Source organism: Benincasa hispida, chromosome 12, assembly GCF_009727055.1.
Source record: "Benincasa hispida cultivar B227 chromosome 12, ASM972705v1, whole genome shotgun sequence".
NCBI classification, from domain to species: domain Eukaryota; kingdom Viridiplantae; phylum Streptophyta; class Magnoliopsida; order Cucurbitales; family Cucurbitaceae; genus Benincasa; species Benincasa hispida.
In genome coordinates, this window is record NC_052360.1 from 50,481,432 (window position 1) to 50,497,298 (window position 15,867).

The 15,867-nt window shown below is 34.0% G+C and overlaps 1 long non-coding RNA gene across 1 annotated transcript; it reads right to left on the reverse strand.

Annotated features, from left to right (window-relative positions):
* Window positions 1-368: 368 nt before the first annotated feature.
* LOC120092574 lies at window positions 369-11,852 on the reverse strand. The gene is made up of 3 exons (XR_005486085.1): window positions 11,653-11,852; window positions 648-692; window positions 369-561 (listed from the first exon to the last, which is right to left on the reverse strand). It is a non-coding gene; the product is annotated as an uncharacterized LOC120092574 (long non-coding RNA).
* Window positions 11,853-15,867: the final 4,015 nt, after the last annotated feature.

Consider the following 15,867-nt stretch of genomic DNA (forward strand, 5'->3'; position numbering starts at 1 on the left):
CAATCTCCTCTTTAAAGATCTTTCTCAATATCCTCACCAAGAATAACACAATTATCAACATTCAAATTATCATCATTCGAAGAACATGGAGTTAAATTTGGGGTGAATTTGGGGTTGAATCTGGGGTTAGATCTGGGATTGGACTTGGAATTAGACTTGGAGAATCTTTATTTGTAGAAGGTGATGAAGACTTGTTTTCAACCTATCAAATATTTAATTTAAAAACCCTCTTTAGACTTGGACCCCAAAATATTCAAAGCATTCAACCCCAAAATTCAAAGTATTCAAACAATGTCTTAGAATTAAAATTCAAACGCTAAAAGAATTAGAATTATGAAGATACTTTTCAAACATATTAAACCCCAAAATTCAAAGCATTAAAACATATTTTTCAAACATATTCAAGCTTAAAATTCAAAGCATTCAAACATACACAAACATACTTTTCAAATGGCAAAGGAAATTTTCATCGACTTGAACGACAACAGATCTCAGGCGGCAACGACTTGAAGCCTTGAACAGATAGATTTTGCCTCTCGGAATAACACAAAGTCTTTTTCACTTCAAATGAAAAACAAAACAAAACAATCAAAATATATACTTCTATTTTTCAAATGGACAGTCTTGAAAGTAGACTCATGTATTACCTTGAACGGACAGTCTTTGTAACAACCCAGATTTGTACGCATACACTACAGGAAATTAAATATTGAAATTTATTGGATGATAAATATAAATACCCTAACCTTAATTTAGGAAGCAGAGAAACAATTAAAAAATAATAACAATAATAATAATAATAATAATAATCATATTAATAAATAAATAAATAAATAAATAAATAAAAATAAAAATAAAAGAAAATTGGAAAGAACGAAGGTGGAGAGAGCGAGACTATAATTGAATGATAAATAAATAAATAAGTAAGTAAATAAAAGAAAATTGGAGAGAGAGAGAGAAAGATGGAGAGAGCGAGATTGAAGAGAAAATTGGAGAAAACGAGAGTGGAGAGAACGAGATTTAAAGAGAAAATTGGAGAAAGCGAGAGTAGAGAGAGCGAGATTGAAGGAAAATTTGAGAGAGCGAGAATTGCAGCGAGAAAACTGGAGAGAGCGAGATACTGAGAAGAGATTTACGCGATCGAAGATTCTAAGTATGCATGTCGTAGCGGTCGGATCATAATGTGTAAGGATCCGGGATTTACAGTCTTGTTAGGTATTACTAATTACGTCTATTTTTTAAGGTTTTCCAAAGCAAACTCAAATGGCTCACGCAACACCTAGACACGGCCAATCGCCTTCAGTCTTCACCCAAACGCTCGAGCTTCCTTCACGCTCACCCAGACGACCAAACGCATCACCCAGACGGCCAGACGCAACACCCAAATGGCCAGACGCTCACTCTACCTTCACACTCACCCAAACTTCCAGACGCAACATCCAAATGGCCAGACGCTCGGTCTTTTTTCATGCTTACCCAGATGGCCAAATGCAACACCCAGATAGCCAGACCCTTCGGAGTTTGGCTTCAGTCTAGTCGCTTCGCCTTTTGGTCTTCATTTAAGTTCAGTCTTCACCCAATGGCCAATGCCTAATTACTTCTCCAGTCGAATTGGTTTTCCTTCACGCTTGGCTCACGGACTCACAGACGCACGACAGACGACACAGTACTCGTACTCGGTAGGTAAGGAGGGTAGGCGATAGGACACTTCTGACTTCGGTCTTCGATAGAATAGAAGGGAAGGTGGAGAGGGAAACTTTTTGGTGCAGTGGGCTTTTTAATTTAGGGCTGAACAATGTTTTGTTTAGGGTTTTTTTAGTTTTTATGTTTAGGGCCTTTGGTTGAACAATAAAGAGTAGACATATATATAAATCAATTATTTTATATATTTATAAAAATATAAATATAACAATTAGGGTCGGGGTCTGGATCGGGGCGGAGATACCGTCCCCATTCCCACCCCATCCCCGGACGGGGCCTTGAATATTTTTCCCAGTTTGACTTCATCCTTGGTATCCCCGCGGGTTTTTCTACCAACCCTAGTGTCACAAAGATGAGGTACCCAATCTCATCTTGATACTCATAGACCATTTTGGCTATATACTAAAACTTGATCCACTTTTATGTCTCCACAAAAGTTAAAGTATTCATATTATAGTCATGGATTCGTTTATTGGATTTTTATAAATGTAATATCAATAACAATTTACTAAATGAAATACTCAATAATACTTTTATTGATAAATAGAATATGTTTTCAACATTTACGAACTAAGAGTTTTAGGACATTCCCAACAAACTTAACGACCTTGCTCGATGAGCTTCAAACTTTTCAGTCCTTGATGAAAAGTAAAGAGCAAAAGGTAGAGGTAAATATTGCCTCATTCTAAAAAAGTTCTACAGAGGATCGTTCTCTAGAACTAAGTCTGTGCCTTTTTCTTCTGATACCAAAAAATGGAAAAAGAAGAAAGGTGGAAAGGGGAAACTAACCCGCCAACTGTTGTCCAGAAGGGCAAGAAGACCAAGAAGGCCAATGCTGCAAAGGAAATTTATTTGCATTGTAAAAGGATTCGATCCTTACAAGATACATGGACTCTAATTTTCAGACTAATAAGGATTCTAGGAAATCCACAACAAGATCAACGTTTACTCTTAACGGAGGAGCAATAGTCTGAAGGAACAGTGGTGCATTACTAACTTCACAATGGAGGCTGAGTATGTAGCGGCTTGTGAAGCTGCTAAGGAAGCCGTATGGCTCAAGAAATTCCTGATTAATCTGGAAGTGGTTCCAGATATGTCAAAGCCCATCACCCTTTATTGTGATGATAGTGGTGTTGTGGCTAATTGTTGAGAGCCTCAAAGTCACAAGAGCAGGAAGCACATAGAGCGGAAGTATCATCTCATCCGAGAGATTGTGCATTGAGGGGATGTAATCATCACGTAGATAACTTCGGAGCACAACGTTGCCATCCATTTAAAAAGGTCCTCACGACTAAGGTGTTTGAGGGTCACTTACATAGTATGGATCTACGGGACAAGCCACATATAGTCTAGGAAAAGAGGGAGATTTTGTACTGGGTGCATATTATGCCCTAGTTTAATGATTTGTGTACTTATATATTGTACACCCCACTAGCTTTAGGACAAATGGGAGATTGTTGGGGTTCATGCTCTAAATCTCGTAGGGTCCTATAGTTTGTAATTATATTGTACAAACATTTTATTTATTTAATAAAATATGACATGTTTTATTTGACATTTAGTAGCATTAAACCCACAAACCAATAAACTAACATCCAAGGTTATCATTTGTAAGTTAAACATGTATGTAGAGACATGCAAGTAGATCATGTTTAAGTGATAACCAAAATGGTCTGTAGTAGATGAATAAGGCTGGATACCTTATCCTAATGACACTATGAGTACGATCCGCTTTGAAGAAGTTACAATTGTTGTAAAGTGCTATAAATGATATGATCCTGATCATTCATGTGAAGACATGTGATCGGGTGTATTCTATACAAAGGAGTTTGTATAAGACCAGACCAAGAAATGACTAGTCTCATTATATAATGCCGTTCATAATGGAGACTTATATTTCACCAGGATGATCATAGATGATATGACCTAAATCCTAAGTGAGTAGTGAATTCCTGCCTATAAGGGCGGTCCTTTGATTTGTATGGGTGAGAGTGGTTAGCTCGCCGACTCAATAAGCCTACCATTTTGGGGATTCGTCTGATTAGGGAGCTGGGAATATAGCTACACAAGATAGAATTCACTCATTTCCTAATGTCGGAGTAAGTAGATAAATTGCTCCATTAAGGACTGATTCCAGGGCTTGAACAATGTGGCACCAAACTCTTTCATGGCTCAAGAGGGGTTTAATCATAGTTAGATTATAATTTATTGTTTATTAGAGGGATCAATAATAGTTAAAGACTTAGATGTAACTATAGGGGCAAAATGATAATTTTGGCCTAGCTTTACATACGAGTAATTTGTGAAGGGTCATCGCACTATTGACTGGTTATATCTCATGGACATAGAAATATATCTATAGTGCGAAGAGTGCAGCTGTTGGTCTTTAGTGGAATGTTCGACAGTTAGTGGATGTTGAATAATTTAATTAAAGAGTTTAATTAATTATTCAAGTATCGTTAGCTTCAAACTACAGGTCCATGAGATCCCCTCTGTAACTCACAGGATTTAAATGAGAATCAATTTTGGATTAATTTGATTATTCAAGGTGCAGCTGTCGGTCTTTAGTGGAGTGACCGACAGTTAATGAAAGTTGATTAATTTGATTAAACAGTTTAATTAATTAATCTTGTATCATTGGAGCTTCAATTTATAAGTCCATAAGGTTCGCTCGTTAGCTCAATATGGACTAATGAGAATCCAATTAATTTTGGTTTAATTTGAATTGTTCAAATTAATTAAAGGGAATTAATTGTATAAGATACAATTAAATAATGTATATAGATACATTATAAAATATAATGTATGTTGATATGAGAGAAATAAATATTTGAATATGACTCAAATATTAATTATATGAATATGATTCATATAAAAACTATATGTTAAAATTTAATGTGAATATGATTTATATTGAATTTATATATTTTTATGATAGAAATAGATATTTGAATATGATTCAAATATTAATTATGTGAATATGGTTTATATAGAAACCATGTCTTATAATTAATATGAATATGATTCATATTAAATTTATATGGTTTGATGAGAGGGGCTATTATTTGAATGTGATTCAAACATTAAATTATATGAATGTGATTTATATAAAAACTATAGTTTATATTATATGTGATTTAATATAAACTATAGATTTGATATATATTAAGTTAGTTTATATATATATTAATTTTATTAAAATTCAAATTTTTAAATTTGAATTTTGAAATTAAAAAATAGGAAGGGAGTTGTAACTCCCTGAAACCATTCAACCCTAATCTTATGTGAAAATAAAAGAGAGATAAATGAGTTCTCTTTACTTTTTCTTCTTCATATGGATTCTCTCTGTGTTGAAGTGGAACTTCTTCTAGATCTCTCAATCTCTCATACTCCTTCCTTGTTGCCAAAATTGAGTGGAAGGGTACAACTCTACACGATTCTTGTCCCTGAGAATAACGGGGAAGACCCCGTGGTGGTATCCCCTTCTGTACGTTATGTTCGTGGGTGTCAGATTCGTGAGATTGAAAGAAGCTAATATGCTATGAAGAGGAAGTGTCGTTCGTGTTGTTACAACCTCTAGCAGATGGTTTGAAATTGAGACGGATTATCTTTCAGTGTATGTGATGCTCTAACTCTTCTTCTCTCTGTATTAATCACAGTAGAAAGCATGCTATTAGAGTATGTTTATCATACGTTTCCATTTCTCTATATGTTTGGTTGTTTTATAAAACTAAATTAGAGGCATGATTGCAATTAATTGCTTCCGCTTTGGGTATTCAAAAACCTTCATTGTCTATAGGGATTTCACCATCAATAGGAAAAATGGTTGCAGTTAACACTTACCCGTCAGAGGAGATCTAGATCCATAGCAAGCAAATTATGTGCACAAAGCAAATAAGTTCCATGGGCAATTTCACGTTCCTCAATTCTTTGCTTCTCAAGTGCAATCTACTCACTACATCCTAGTTTGTGTAACCATGAAAATTTTTCCTATGCTAACCAAAAAAATGTTTTGTAGCCTCCCCAGGTTTCTCAACTTCTCAGCTCATGCTGAGAAGAAGTCATTTATTAAGGAGCTATTATGAGATTTTATTAAAGAGTCTAAGAGCATGACAACTTAGTTGGAAAGTATGGTGACGAGCTAAGGAAAGGTGATCCATAATATTGAAGTCCAGATCAACCAAATGGCCACAACTATGAATGCTATTTAGAAAGGAAAATTTCTTAGTTGTCCTGAGAGAAATTCAGAGGAGGACTGCAAGACAATAACGCTTGGGGATGGAAGAAATATTGTTGGACCTATCATTAATGAAGAGGATGAGTAGGTTGAAGGGAATCCTGCTAGATTTGAGAAGGAAAAAGAAAGTGAGGTTGAAAACATGTTGAGGAGAAGAAGAAGGATATGTCTGCAACATCAGTATCGGGGAGTAATTCGGATCCTAGTCCTATGATTCCAAATAACATCTCTTACCCCCAACATTTTAGAAAAAAGAAGCTTGATGAGTAGTTTTTAAAATTTTTAGAGATTTTCAAGAAATTACATATTAACATACCTTTTACAGATGCGTTAGAGAAGATTTCGGACTACGTCAAGTTCATGAAGGATATGTTGTCAAAGAAGAAGTTTGGAAAATATGGGAAGGTGAGCTTTACTGAAAAGTGTAGAGCTATCCTACAAAAAAAGCTGCCTAAAAAACTGAAGAACCCAGGGAGTTTCACCATCCTTAGTACCATAGCCAATGTAACCTTAAAATGTGCTCTTTTTGATCTAGGTGCCTTAAGTAATTTAATGTCGTTGTCTTTGTCTAGGAAATTGGACATAGGGGAGGTACAACCAACAACTATCTATTTTAATGTAGTGGTAGGCTTCTCAACTCACCTCTTTGTTTGACAGCTCCTCCTTCAATTTTGTCTAAATGTCCACTTCTAAAGTGTTCTCACCTCAGAGTTGGCCACCTTAATTGCATGCACAAACTCTTGCTTCTAAGTGTCATCTCCTAATGTTTCTTCATTTCAGAGTCTGCCACCTCCTCTTATACTTAAATCAATTTTTCTTTTCCTTTCACCACCTTCTACTTCCAACTTTTACTTACATGGTTTTTACTCCCAACTTGACCCCTATGCATTTACTTTGGACGCATGGTCCCCATACCATGTGCCCAACCACTATGCTTTCTCCTTTTGGTTTTTCTCTCCCTCTCAATACGTGGTTTGTCCCTCGTTTAATTTTCCTAAGTGTTCAAGCAAACTTACCCTTATTATTTTTCTCAAGTATGCATCCAATATGTTATCCATGCGTCCAAGATGTTCCAAAGCCAACTTCTTGAGGTCATGCATCCAAGATGACCTTCCTTCTCTTATCTACAGTTGCTATCTAATGCCACACTCCCAAAGTATGCGTCCAAGCTCCCATGCTCTCCAAGTATGTGTCTAAGTGCTTTCATACTTCTCAAAGTATGTGTCCAAGTGCTCCTCCTAGGGTTTCTTAGTGCAACTCTCCTCAAAGTAGATATTCCATACTTGTCAACTTCATATGTACGCAAGATATAGTCTAAGAATATCCTTCTATGCATCTATACTACCCCTTCATGGATTCAACCATGTGTTCAAAGTTGTCGTTCATAGTCTTCTAAGTATTTCTTAAGTTTGATGAGTTAAACCTACTTATTGTGTAGTCCAACACTTAGCCAAAATTTCACCATTAATCAATCATGCGCCCAAAATGCTCATACTATACATCCAAATTTCCTTACCATGCATCCAATATTTAACCAACTCTTAACCTTCAAGATTCCAACCCTAGTTTTCCCTCATATACTTTACCAAGTACTTAAGATGCGTCTAAGATGGTCCATTTGTCCTAGCATGCATCCAAGTCGCCTTTCATTGACCAGCATGTGTCCAATGCTTAAGAAGTAATTTGAGGTAATATTTCTCAAGTTCTCTAGATGAGCATTTCTTTTATCTACAAGATTTGAGTCCAAAACTCCTCAACTATGTTTCCAACCTTAGGATGGTGAGTTAGTTTCCATGCTTCCAACAAGGTTAAGTCCTACTCCATCCTATTAACACTTAGTCAAATTACACCATGCGTCCAACTCTTACATTTCCAATACTTATACAATTTTACCCCTTCTTCTTTTCACCTCTTAGTTCCATCATATGCCTTGCTTAGGACAAACATTTGACTAATTTCTTACCTTCCAATATCCTAATATGCGTCCAACATAACTTCTTAGCCCAAAATGAAGGGAAAAAGAAATCGAGAGCTTACACTGCTTGTTGGATGATAGAAGCTTTTAGAAGGATGATCAAGTAAGAGATAATTTGGATTTTTGGACTCAGAGGTGGCGCTTAGCCTTCCCTCAAGGCTCATTGCTTCCAAGGAGATTATTTGGAATAAGGATTCTAAAGCAAGGTACTTGGTAAAAAGTGCCTACAAATTGGCTCTTAATCTGGATGTTTGTGGTGGGGCATCCATACCGAGTGTGAATGATTATGCTTCTAGATGGAAGTGCTTGATTAATGTGCCCTAAAAAACTAAATTGTGTATTTAGAAGATTATCCATAAGGCCCTACTTACTAAAATTAATATCTTGTGTCATGGTGTAGATACTGACCCCTATTGTCTGTTTTACAGAGGTAATGTGGATTCAGTGGCCCATATATTCGAGAGATGCAAGTTTATCAAACGTTTGTGGGTGGATGTCTTTCCTAGGTTGTGGTCAATTATTGGGCAAAATATGGATTTTGGCACGCATTGGTCTTTTGGGATGGAATGTTTGATGTGTTATTGGATGATGAGATCAAGGATGTAACCTTGATCCTTTGGGCCATCTGAGAGTATCGAAATATTTGAATTTCTTGGGCGCTAAAGCTTCCTTAATGGATTTGATGAGGTTGATTGACTGGGTTCGGGTGCCTGATAGGTGATTTGTTTGTATTTTTCAGAGAGAGAGTCAGGTGAGTCATGGCATATGGATCCATACACCTTCTTTTGCATGGAAGTTTAACAAAAATGCCGCTTAAAGTGATTCTTGTAAATCAGGAGGATTAGGATGAGTTGTTTGTGATTCCATTGGATCTTCTTTGGGCTCTGGTTTTAACCATTTTTCAACTTATCAGTCGATAAAGATTCTTGAAGCTCAAGCTATTAAGAATTGGGTGTTACTCCTTACTATTAGAGATTCCTATTGGTGTGCTCGTGGTAAAGTTGGATGCTATAGATGTGGTGAAGATTTTGAATAGTGAGGTTGTTGGTTTGTCAAAGAGTAGTTTATTATCAATGAGTTTTCTGTGTTGGCTCAAATTTTTTTTAGCGTGTTATTTTCTCTTTTTGTAATCGCATCGAAAACTCAGTTGCGCATGTCCTTGCTTAGGTTGCTGCTGGGTTGGAAGGTGTAGTTAAGTTAAGGGGGTCTTCTTTTGTGGAAGACGATGAGGTGTACTTGTGTGCAAACTTTCCAGGGTGGTTATCCTCTACTTTGAACAAGGATAGTTCTTTCCCTTTACTTGGTTTTTTGCTTTGAGGTGTTATGAATATCCTTTTAAAAGAGTAGTAAAAAATAAAAAGGGCTCGAACCGAAGAACTATAGAAGATAGACACCTTTGCCATTGGAGTGAGGGCACATTTGTGATATAAATACAAAAATGATTTTTAAAAGTGATATTTTTTACGTTTTCAAAATTAAAACAATTTTAAAATCATTTTTAAATTGAACAAATAGAAAATTGAATGCTAAAAAGACTCGTTTTTCAAAAACTAAAAATAAAAAATCTAATTGATTATCAAATGGCCTCGATCTTTATGGAAAAAAATTATTTATTGGTCTCTATCCTCAGGATTTCGTTATTGCAGCTAACAAAAGGATGATGTGACTTTTATTTATTAATTTTAATTTTTCTTCCAATATAATATATATATATAATATATATATATATATATATATTAACTTATATATATATATAGACAATTCAATTCTTATTATTTTTTTAAATAAGAGTATTTATATTCATATTGATAATAAACCAATGATATTTTGTAAAAGTTTATGGATGATGCCAATTAATTTTTAATATCAATATCAAAATTACTTTCTAAAGACATATCAATATATCAAGAAATATTTTTGACAAAAACACCCAATTGCTTTGCTCAACACACACCACATTCATTGGTGCAAACTTGAGATAAGGCTTATGCCCTTTCTTCCTCTTCTTCTTCTTCTTCTTTTTCAATTTTTTTTTTAATGGGCTTTCCACTGTCCACCCAAAGATAAAAGACCCCACAAAACCAGAAAAACCATCAAATGTGTGTTGTTCTTCAAGATGCCTTTCTTCTTTCTTTTTCTCTTCACTTTTTGCCATCTTTCCCCTTTCTTTACATTCTTTAATATTCCCATTGCCTATTGTGGTTTGTGCTATTTTTGTGGAGTTTGATTTGAAAAGCTATACTTTCTTCTTAGCATTTTAGGTCAATAAAGAGAAAAACTTTCAACCATAGCATACTGTTGACTGTTGAGACATCAATGGAGTGGAATGGAGTCATGACATGAATTGTAAAAGTTATTAGATATCTTGTTTCAAGAAGTTGATTTTTCCTTCCACCCTCCCTCTTTATTGTGATACATTGTTCTAGTTTTATGCAAAGTCAATTGACAAAACGTTTGCTTCATAAATGCACATGTCATGTATAATCATTTAACTAACAATATTATTCTTAAAAGTCCAAAAATGCTATCAGAGTCTTTTTAAAGTTTAGGGACTAAAAAAGTATCACCATAAAAGTTTAGAAACCAAATTTATAATTATTTAAATAAAATAAATTAAAAACAACTTCTATTCACCATTGATGAAGAGAGTCCCTTGGAATCAATTTTAATAACTAATTAAAAGTTTAGGAGTCAAAATTTCTACGAATTTACAAGTCGAGACCTAATTTTAATTATTGTATAAGTCTGAGGGTTGCTCTAATTTCTATAATTATGCCAGTTTGAGAGTCCAATTTTAATATTTGTATAAGTTTGAAGCTTAACTTTTATAATTAAAAATTTAAGGGTATAATTACAATTAGAACCATACTTGAGGGATGGTTTTTACGATCTGCTCTTAGAAAATTATTTTATATGTTTCACTAACTTTTGTTTTGAAAAAACCAAAAAAAAATACCCCTTAATTCCAAGCATCATTTGCATTCAATAAAATAAAGAAGCATATAGTACCAAACCATTACTTTTAAACATAAGTTGCATTTGCTTATTTATTTATTTATTTAATTGAGAAAGGATATGCTTAGCAATATATATATCCCCTCCATCACCACAAAAGCTAAACTTCTAGGCCTAAATAAAGGTGAGTTATCTCAAAACCTCATTATGATGGTTTGACTTAAAATGCCACATTTGAATTGCATAGAGAATAAGGTCAATCAAATTTGGTTCTTGCTCACTATCATAGTTTAAGGTTATTTTATAGGGATTAAAAAACATTCATTTAAGTTATGCTTTAAACTTTTTGGGCTAATTTATATAAAAATATCCTTTGTATAAAAAGTTTTAATATAGATTCTTTATTTTTTAAAAAAAATTTAATATTATCAATAAATTTTGGATAATTGCAATGGGTAACACTTTCAAATTAATAATAAAGTGGATAGCAGCTTTTTTAAAGAATTTCAAATATAGTAAAATCTATAAGTGATAGACTTTATCGACTCCTATTAACGATAGGATCTATTAATGATTCACTCCCATCAACAATATGGTCTATTCGAAAAGTGTTATCTTGCTCTGCTTAATTTGGGATTGTATCTAAGTTTTATGTGTTTATTTTATCTTTTTATAGATATCGATCATCTAAGAGGTAAAACGGAGTGTTAATAAAGAAATGGACCTAAATCATGCTAAAATGAAGCTTAAATGCATCAATCAAGAAAGAGAAGATGAAAATTACCAATTTTTCCCTGAATGCATGACATAGCGGCACCGACAGGAACCATGCTTGATGCATTTTCCCAAGAGCAACATTTGGCTTAATTGCATTTGGCACCATGGTGCTCCGAGGTCTTCAAGCACGCTGGGGCCATAGCACCGATGTGCTTCGACAAAGGGCCTGAGATACACACGGCGTCGCGACGCTATACTCTAACATCGTGGTGCCAGACCAATTTTTATAAATAGAAGGCAGAATTTTATGGTTTTTATCCAATAATTTCAGTAGCCACAACGACTTTCCTTTGCACTTTCCTCTCCCTTTTGCTCATCTTTGGCTAGATTAATGATTATGAGCATGTTCTCAACGAGCATGAAGTCGATTATAGGTTAAGGTACTTGATAATTTGTAGAAATACAAGTTATTATATCTTTTTATTTAGAATAATTAAGAAAAATTAGATAAAATTGCATTAACTTTATATGAAATTCATACAAATCTTGTTGGATTTTATGTCCAAAAACTCGTAGTTAGTAAAAAGATAAACATTTTTTGTAGTCAATAAACTTATTATTGATTTTATAAATTGCATACATAAAAGTCTAAATCCAATAAACTAAGATCCGTGGCTATTATATGAATACTTGAACTTTATGTAGAGACATAAAGATGGATCAAGTTCGAGTAAATAGCAAAAGTGATCTACAATATATGATTAAGGTTGGGTACCTTATTCTGATAATACTGTTGGATGCGACCTACTCTATAGTTGTTACAAAGAGTTTTAAAGTGTTACAAACGAAATGATCCTAATTCGTACATGTTATGACATGAGGAGTGGGGGCATCCTATGCAATGAGTTTGTATAAGATCGAACCAAGAAATAAGTCACTCTACGCTGTTTACTGTATAAGACTGACTATTTCACGTAGATGACCTACGTAACTTGATCTTAATCCTGAGCTAACTATGAACTCCTGTTTATTCAGGATTATCCTTAGATTTGCATAGGTGAGGGTTGGCTCAACAACGCCGGCTTAATAAGCCTCCCATTTTAGGGGTAAGACCAAATAGATAGTTAGGGACATAGGGTGCAAGACAAAATTCATGCCTACTCGATTTAAGGGTAGGAGAAAGGTTGTTCTCTCAAGTACTGAATCCAGGTCTTGAACAAGAGGTCCCACCCTCTCCCTGGGCTGAGAGAGTTTTGGTTTAGTGACTGGATCACAAACTAGTTGTTCATTAGATGATCAGTAGGAACTTAAGGAATAAGATGTTATCTCGGGGTAAAACAAACCTTTGACCCAACCGTTATTACGAACAACTTGTGAAGGGTCGACTTACTAATTATGGTTAAATCATGTGGACATAATATATCTATAGTAAGGGGAGTACAACTACGGGCTTTAGTGGAGTAACCCATTAGTTAACGAATGAGAGTTAATTCGGTGTAATGAGTTTAGCCAATTAATCTCGGATCGTTGAAGTCCATGATCTATAGGTCCGCGAGGTCCCTCTACTAGCTCGCAAATGGATTAGCTTTAGAGTAGCGTGATAAGTAATTTGAAATGTTCAAATTAGAATTAAAGGAATTAGTAATTATATGAGATATAATTACACGTTTAATTTTAAGAATTAAATGAAATAGGATAATTAATATTTAAATATGATTTAAATATATAAAGGTTGATTTGTGTAAAATTAATTTAATATTTGATATTAAATTAATTAGAACTATTTAAATTGTTTAAATAATAATAATTAATTTCATTAGAAAATTAATTTATAAAATTAATTTTACAAAATTAATAATATTTTCAATTTTTAAATCAAATTGATTTTTGAAATCTTTTGGTAAAAATTGAAAAGTTGGAAAATCAACACAAAATAGAAAAATCATTTTTTCCATTAAGCCTTCAACTTACTTATATGAAACTCACTCTCTTTGGCTTCAATAACTCCAAGCATGAGCTACATCTCATGCAGCCATCTTCTTGCATGATAGCCTGCAATATATTGAGAAGATTTGAGTGGAATTGAGGCATGCAAATATAGATTTTTTACTGAAAAATTCGTGTTAAAGAAGGTGTTCTTCAAGTGGGTTGTAGCAGTGAGCTATTCTCCAAGTGCCTTTCGTTCAAGCTTATTTTGAGTCCCACAACTCAATCTAAAGCTCCAAGAGAATAGTGGGAAAAATCTTGAGGTGGTCTACAACAAGATTTGGAGAAGTTTGCAGCTGAGAATCAAAAGTTGAAGAAGTTCTACAAAGGTATGGCTTGAAACCCTCTTGTTTTAAATATGAGCATGCTTTAGTTACTGCCAAAATTAATGAATTAAAATGTTTATTGATCCTTGTTGCTTCCGCTGTTACTGATACATTCCAACAGATCTAACTTTTTTTAATGCAAAATTATGATAAAAAGAAGCAAAAATATCCAAAGAAACAAAAGTTGCAGCCTTGGACGCATAAAGATTGTCAGATCGACGTCCAATCTTGTATGTAGAAAAGCACCACGCGATGAAAATGATCATACGACAAAGAAACATAAGTCAAGTCAAAAGATACAAACTTGGTAGCTGATTTGAGACAACTGCGATAGAGCCAATAATCCTACGACGCAAGTAGTCGGCACATCAGGTCATGAAATTAAATGCAAGGGTATCAAATTATCATTGGAAAGAAGCTGCGAAGCTTCCATTTTGACGCCTATATATAGCCCATCAAGAATTTGGTTAAGAGGATCAGATTCCCATTGAGAGATCAGTCGAAGCTCTGCTCAAATTCCACCTCAACTCGCCATTGCCACCGATCTTTCAAGCTTTTCTGATAAGAATTCTGAGTGAGAACTCGATTTTCTTCTTTGAAAAAGGAGAGAGTGCTCCACCACCAGCATTACAACCACTATTGAAGCAACCACCATACAAGCCAAAGAAAATAAGAGAATGTAACCACCTGCTTGATATTTTCACTCTCTCATCTTATCATATTTTACTTATTTTTCTAGATTTGTATTAAGCACTTGAGATCGAGAATCTCATTTTACTTAATAGAAATATGAGTTCTTCCACACTCCATCCATTTATGTTTTTTTTTTTTTTTATCTTTTATCATGAGTAACTAAATCTTTCATGGGTTGAGGGAGCTAAACTGATATTTTCTTTAAGTCTTGCATAAGTTCAAAGTTCATCTTATTTAATATATACGTATTACACTGCTTGAATCCAATTGAGAATTGATTTAAGTAGACATAATTAATTGCTTGAGAGATTAAGTGAGTATAGATTTCATTAAACAAGGAAAGAAGAAACTTCAGAGATAAAAGTTAACTTTTTGTCATGAAATAACTCATCGCATGCATTCTAGAGATAGGATATTGTGACTTCAACCATGAAGAGGTGAGTTCTTTATGTTTACGAGTTATTGACATAAACACATGACTTATGCATTACTTTAGAAAATATTAGTAATCCATTCTCAACCATGCTTTATTAATTGATTTTTCCTTCCTACTCCACGTTGTTTCATTGTGGTTGTAATCACCATCATTAATTTTACTAATAACATTCAACGTATCATCATCCACTTCCACTACACTCGTAATTCAGTCATTTAGCTATTTATACAAAACATTCTCATCGCATAACAAAAAAAAAATCATCGCATTAAGATCAAACATTCATTTCATCGCATCTTAGTCAACTATCCCTATGTTCGACCCTTGACTCACCAAAACTCTATTTGGACTTGCACTTGGGTCTGAATAGATAAAACATTGCATTTAAAGTTCATTATTCATTTCGATTAGTAATAGCGGCATGACATAAGGCATTAAAATTACATACCACCTTGAAACGTAACAATACTTATTCTAGCTCAGGTGTAGAGTGATTTTCCCCGTTCTTTGTAGACTTGTAAGATTTATATTATTTAATTATGATTTCACATATTTGCTTTGGATTCTTTTACGGCCTTGAAAATCATGTATTCTTATGAATGTCTGACAAATTTGTTGGGATTATGTAATTGATTGCTAGAGATTAAGTTATAATATGTGACATATAATTGTAATTTGATCTAAGATAATAAAAGGTTATATTAACTTGTGAACTATTGTCGATGATAGTGAATAATGCTCTAATCAACCTAGGAAGAATTATGTTGAATATTGAATTAAGCAGTTGTAATTTAATATTCACCTTAGTGTAATCTCTTAATCTTCATGCGGTTAGTTCAAC